The 6,539-nt window shown below is 42.8% G+C and overlaps 2 non-coding genes across 2 annotated transcripts; one reads left to right on the forward strand and one right to left on the reverse strand.

Annotated features, from left to right (window-relative positions):
- The first annotated feature begins 1,900 nt into the window (after window positions 1-1,900).
- LOC125578743 lies at window positions 1,901-2,006 on the forward strand. The gene has a single exon (XR_007316826.1). It is a non-coding gene; the product is annotated as a small nucleolar RNA R71 (small nucleolar RNA).
- Window positions 2,007-5,992: 3,986 nt separating this feature from the next.
- On the reverse strand, window positions 5,993-6,098 carry LOC125578779. The gene has a single exon (XR_007316862.1). It is a non-coding gene; the product is annotated as a small nucleolar RNA R71 (small nucleolar RNA).
- Window positions 6,099-6,539: the final 441 nt, after the last annotated feature.

Consider the following 6,539-nt stretch of genomic DNA (forward strand, 5'->3'; position numbering starts at 1 on the left):
TCCACAGAATTAATGACCTTTCTCTTAGGTCGGATGGGGTCGTAGTGGATGTTTGGGTCTATGAGCGTTAGACACAATTTGTTTTTGTTCATGTCACATATAGCTCCTACTGTAGCTAGGAAAGATCTTCCAAGCAGAAGTGAAGAGTTCCAGTTAAGCTCGATGTCTAGGACATGAAAATCTACAGGGACAAGGGCATTACCAATCTGTACCTCCAGATCTCTTATGATTCCTCCTGATCGTTTCTCTGAAAGATCCACGAAGGTGAAGGATTCCGTTGAAGGTTCGATGGTCAAACCAAGCTGGTTTGCCATGATCCTAGGGAGGATACTAACTGATGCTCCTGTGTCACACATTGAATGGGGAAATTCAACACCCTTGACTATGCATGGTATTGCAAACTTCCCATGATCACTCTTCTTCGTCAATGTGATCATGTGTTTCATCTTCTCTCTGACTTGATGAAACATTCTCCTAATGTCCTCCTCAGTTACGTTTGTTTCTCTGAAGAACATCCACAACCGGTGTGTGATATAAGCTTCATCAAAAAGTTTTTCTATTGGGATTCTGATGACTCGTTTAGTGAAACCATCCATCTCCTTATCGTTAGCTTCCCTCTTAAGGTTTTTAGGAATCTTCTCCTTTCTTTTCCTTAACATTCTCCCTTCAGATTCTTGTCCTTCTTGAACTGATTCTGGTGAACTAATTAAAGGGTTGGGTTTTGGTTCGGGTGGGTTAGCTAAAGGTTTAGGTGGTGGTCTGAGTGCGTTGATGTAATCATTATCGATTGAGGGTAACCGCACTCGGTATGTCAGAGGTGCCTGTCGATCGATAGGAGGTGTGTTGTGACGATCGATGTCGGACTCACTCTGTCGATCGATGGTTGGCTCAACCGATCGATCGATTTTATCATAGAAAGGGGAGGGTGGGTGAGGATGCTTAGCTGTGAATTCTTCATGAGTTAGAATTCGATACGCATTGCATTCAGTCGATTTGGCAGACGACGTCGATCGATGACTGGAGTAATCCGTCGATCGATCTTCATCATGGTCTGTCGATCGATGCGAGTTCATCGACATCGGTCGACACCATTGGGACCCGCCGAGACTCATGGAGCTTTCGATTTCGAAGTCTCCTTCCTCAAGCTTTTCATTTCTCACCACTTGCCAGAAATCATCATCTATGATTGCATTTACGTGGTGTTTCCCTTTGTCGGCTCCTGCCTCTCTAGCGAAAGCTTCTTGCCTCTTTATAGTCTCGCCCGTCTGAATTACTTGGGTTTCAAGTTTTCTCACCTGAGTCCCTAAGGTCTCGATTTTGGTGTTCAGATTGTTATAGGCGGAGTCTATTTTACCGTTGAAATCCACGGTGATTTGTTGTTGTCCCAACAGTACTCGATCAAGCATTTCTTCGATCTTGCTTTCCTGAGTCTAGGGTGGTGGATTTTGGTAGTAAGAGTTCGAGTAGCTTTTGCTGTTGTTGAAGGGTTTTTGAAATTGTGAACTTTGGTTACTTCTTTGGCCATTTCCAAAGAAGTTTCTGTTTCCGCCCTGGTTTCCAAATTTCTGGAATCCGGTACCTCCGATGTAATTCACATTTTCTTCTTTCCGTATCTGCTACTTCTCCTTCAGCTGAACAGACTTGCTTCCTAAGAAGCTCGTGCACCACATATAACTTAGCTCTTACTTCGTCCATCTGTTCCTTCCCGATAGAGGCTACAGACTTCTTCCGTTTAGAGTCAGTGTTTTTGGTGCTGCTGCTGTTAGCAAGGTTTTCGATATGTCTCACAGCTTCCAACGGATTCCGAGTAGTGAAGTTTCCTTCACTCGCCGTATCAAGGTCCATTTGATACTGTAAGGCGAGACCTCGGAAGAAAGTGCTTAGCAGCTGCACTTCGTTAAATCCGTGGTGTGGACAGTCTCGCTGGAAGAACCTAAATCTAATCCACGCATCTTTGAAGGACTCTCCAGCCTTCTGTGAGAATGTGGAAATTTTGTTCCGAAGTTCTTCAGCGCGCGCCTCATCGAAGAAGTTTCGTAAGAAAGCATTCTTGATGTCGCTCCAGGATGTTAAAGATCCTGTGGGTTGCTGCCTAAGCCAGTGCATCGCTTCTGCATTCAGCGTGTATCTGAAGAGCTTGCACAGCAGGTAATCTTCGGGGACTCCTTCCATCCGAATAGCAGCGATTAGATCCTCGAACCGTTCCAAATGGTCCATAGGATGCTCGTGCGATAACCCAGAGTAGGGTATCTGCGACACGAGAGTGTAGTATTGAGGCTTCAGCTCGAAATTCTGCTTCTGGATCTCTGAAAGTCGAATAGCTGATCTATTGGAATAGTATTCATCTGGGCGATTGTAGTCGGCCAGTGGTTTTGATCGAGCGTCCTCGTCTACAGGTTGAGCAGCTCCTGTAGCATCAGCTCCTATAGCATCAGCATCAGGGATTACAGTTCCCTGAGCATCTATTTTCTGACCTGTTGCATTACGCAGATGACCGGCCTGGTTATACAGGTTTTCGTTCTCGTCCTGAGTTAAAATAATAATGTTTTACCATTTTTGACGACACGGTATCGATCGACGTACGTGGTGTAGTATCGATCGTTGTCGAACTATCGGGATCGATCGATGATGATGGTCCGGTGTCGATCGATGGTTGGTTGTGCGTATCGATCGACGACGAAGTTGTTGCGTCGAGCGATGTGGAACGTTGACCTCTACGGATGGTTCGTTCCAAATGAGTAGGATCGTCTGAGAACAGCAAGTCTTTCTCCTTGTTGCTTCTGGTACCGCTGGGCATGCACCTGAAAAGACAAGAAAAAGATTATTAGAAAGGGGGTAGAGAAAAGAATAAGAATCAATAAAACTAAATCTAATGGCGATCAAAGCTCTCCGGCAACGGCGCCAAATTTGATACCACTCAAATTACCCTAAGGAGTGTTACTCTCATCAAAAGAGGTTCAGAAGTAGTACTTAGGGATCGAACCCACAAGGAGCTAGGGAACAATTAAATCTAGTGTTTATTAATTCTAAATTTTGTAAATGTCTAAATGAAATATCACTAGTAACAGGCGAGTAAATAATAAATGTAACTTGGTTGGAAATAATATTAGATGCAGGGCCACTATTCAGGTGTTGGAGATTATAATACCTATAGATGCCTAACTGTTGCATGCATGATATATTAGAGCTCATTCGCTTAACTCAGTGATCAGCTGTCGCATGTACCACTGGTTAACAGACTAGATCTCGTGTCTCAACAGTTAGTATGCAGACAACGAGAGAGTGTCAATCGATGGTCTATTAAGACGTCGACCGATACACCTTTGCCAACGTTGATCGATAATCAGTTGAGGACATCGATCGACGGGTTCTAGCCAGGCCTATGCGCGAGTATGAAATGCCCTACTAAGATGCTAAATTGGCGGTTAGCCCTCTCTAGCAGTCCTAATATGATAGATAGATGTCAGGATGGGATAACAAGGGTGCTTGAGTATGCAATCCTATGATCAAGTTCTAGTTAGCAAGGCTAAAACAAGCAATGAATACAAATCTATCATGAATATCACAACAAGGCAGATCTATAGTTTGGGGCTAATCCCACAAACCTATCTGAACCCTGGATCTAACAGTTTAATTACTTAGACATAGCAAAGCAATTCATAACAGTAAAGGAATAGAAACTCATAGTATAGATGAAAAGAAATAAAAACAAGGAGTTCCAATCACAAGTGATCTTCTCTCCCAAATGAAACTTGTAAGAAAACTAGGTCTAGAAAAAGCTCTGTTCTCCTCTTTTTGCCGTCAAAAACACTTAGGCAGTATATATTCTACTAGGTTAAAAACTCGTTAGGGCATTTTGGTAATTTGGCTTGGCCTTGGTTTTTAAGTCTGCTGAATCCAAAATGTCGTGTCTGGTGTCTCGACATCGATCGATGGTACTTGTGTACATCGATCGATATTAATCTTCATCTGTCGAGGCATTTCCTGATATCGATCGTCAGCACTGATGCGCATCGATCGATTGTTTTTCCTCTCGTCGACCTCTAAGTGGTCAGCTCGGGTGAATTGTCCTTTAAGCTCCAAAATGCTCCAAAGTCATAGCTTTACTCCGAAATGCACCTGAACCTGAAAACATACCTAGAAGAGTAGAAAACATATATATATATATATATATATAGTAAAATATTTATATACCATGGATAAAAATGGGTCAAATCCAAGGTATATCAACTGCCTAAGTTTTTTTGACGGCAGACGAGAGCTTTTTGTTACAGTTTTACTTTGAAAGAGAAGAGAGAGTTTTGGAGAGAAGATCACTTGTGATTGAAACTCCTTGTTTTCATTTCTTTTCATCTACACTATGAATTTCCATTTCTTCATTGTTATGAATTGTTTTGCTATGTCTGAATAGTTTATTTATTAGATCCAAGGTTCATATAGGTTTGTGGGATTAGCCCTAAACTATAGATCTGCCTTGTTGTGATATTCATGATAGATTTGTATTTATTGCTTGTTTTAGCCTTGCTAACTAGAACTTGATCATAGGATTGCATACTCAAGCACCCTTGTTATCCCATCCTGACATCTATCTATCATATTAGGACTTCTAGAGAGGGCTAACCGCCAATTTAGTATCTTAATAGGGCTAGACCCCGTCGATCGATGTCCTCAACTGACTATCGGTCGACATAGGCAAATGTGTATCGGTCGACGTCCCAATAGGACCATCAATTGACACTCTTTCGTTGTCAACATACTAACCGTTGAGACACGAGATCTAGCTTGTTAACCAGTGAAACTTGCGACAGCTGATCACTGAGTTAAGCGGTTGAGCTCTAACATATCATGCATGCAACAAATAGGCATCTATAGATATTATAACACCTGAATAGTGGCCCTGCGTCTAATATCATTTCCAATCAAATTACATTTACTATTTACTTCGCTTGTTACTATTGCTATTTCATTTAAACATTTACAACTCTTAGAATTAATAAACACTAGATTTAATTGTTCCCTAGCTCCTTGTGGATTCGATCCCTAAGTACTACATATGAACTTCTTTTGATGAGAGTAACACTCCTTAGGGTAATTTGAATGTTATCAAATTTGGCGCCGTTGTCGGGGAGCTTTGATCGCCATTAGATTTAGTTTTACTGATTCTTATTCTTTTCTCTACCCCCTTTCTAATAATCTTTTTCTTGTCTTTTCAGGTGCATGCCCAGCGGTACCAGAAGCAACAAGGAGAAAGATTTGCTGTTCTCAGACGATCCTGCTCACTTGGAACGCACCATCCGTAGAGGTCAACATTCCACATCTCTCGACGCAACAACTTCGTCGTTGATCGATACTCACAACCAACCGTCGACCGACACCAGACCTTCATCGTCGATCGATCCTAATTGTTCGACAACGATCGATATTACACCGCGTACGTCGATCAATACCGTGTCGTAAAAAATGATAAACATTATTATTCTAACACAGGACGAGAACAGAAACCTGTATGACCAGGACGGTCATCTGCGTAATGCAAAAGGTCAGAAAATAGACGCTCAGGGGACTGTAATCCCTGATGCTGATGCTACAGGAGCTGCTCAACCTGTAGACGAGGACGCTAGATGGAAACCACTGGCCGACTACAATCGCCCAAATGAGTACTATTCAAACATATCAGCTATTCGACTTTCGGAGATCCAGAAGCAGAATTTCGAGCTGAAGCCTTAATACTACACTCTCGTGTCACAGATACCCTACTCTGGGTTACCGCACGAGCATCCTATGGACCATCTAGAACGGTTCGAGGATTTAATCGCTGCTATTCGGATGGAAGGAGTCCCCGAAGATTACCTGCTGTGCAAGCTCTTCAGATACACGCTGAATGGAGCAGCGATGCACTGGGTTAGGCAGCAACCCACAGGATCCTTAACATCTTGGGCCGACATCAAGAATGCTTTCTTACAAAACTTCTTCGATGAGGCGCACGCTGAAGAAATTCGGAACAAAATTTCCACATTCTCGTAGGAGGCTGGAGAGTCCTTCAAAGAGGCGTGGATTAGATTTAGGTTCTTCCAGTGAGACTGTCCACACCACGGATTTAACGAAGTGCAGCTGCTAAGCACTTTCTTCCAAGGTCTCGCCTTACAGTATCAAATGGCTCTTGATACGGCGAGTGAAGGAAACTTCACTACTCGGAATCCGTTAGAAGCTGTGAGACTTATCGAAAACCTTGCTAACAGCAGCAGCACCAAAAACACAGACTCTAAGCGGAAGAAGTATGTAGCCTCTATCGGGAAGGAACAGATGGACGAAGTAAGAGCTAAGTTAGATGTGGTGCACGAGCTTTTTAGGAAGCAAGTCTGTTTAGCTGAAGGAGAAGTAGTAGATACAGAGGGAGAACAAAATGTGAACTACATCGGAGGTACCAGATGTCAGAAATTTGGAAACCAGGGCGGAAACAGAAACTTCTTTGGAAATGGTCAAAGAAGTAACCAGAGTTCACAATTTCAAAACCCCTTCAACAACAGCAAAAGCTACTC

This window comes from Brassica napus, chromosome A9, assembly GCF_020379485.1.
Source record: "Brassica napus cultivar Da-Ae chromosome A9, Da-Ae, whole genome shotgun sequence".
NCBI classification, from domain to species: Eukaryota; Viridiplantae; Streptophyta; class Magnoliopsida; order Brassicales; family Brassicaceae; genus Brassica; species Brassica napus.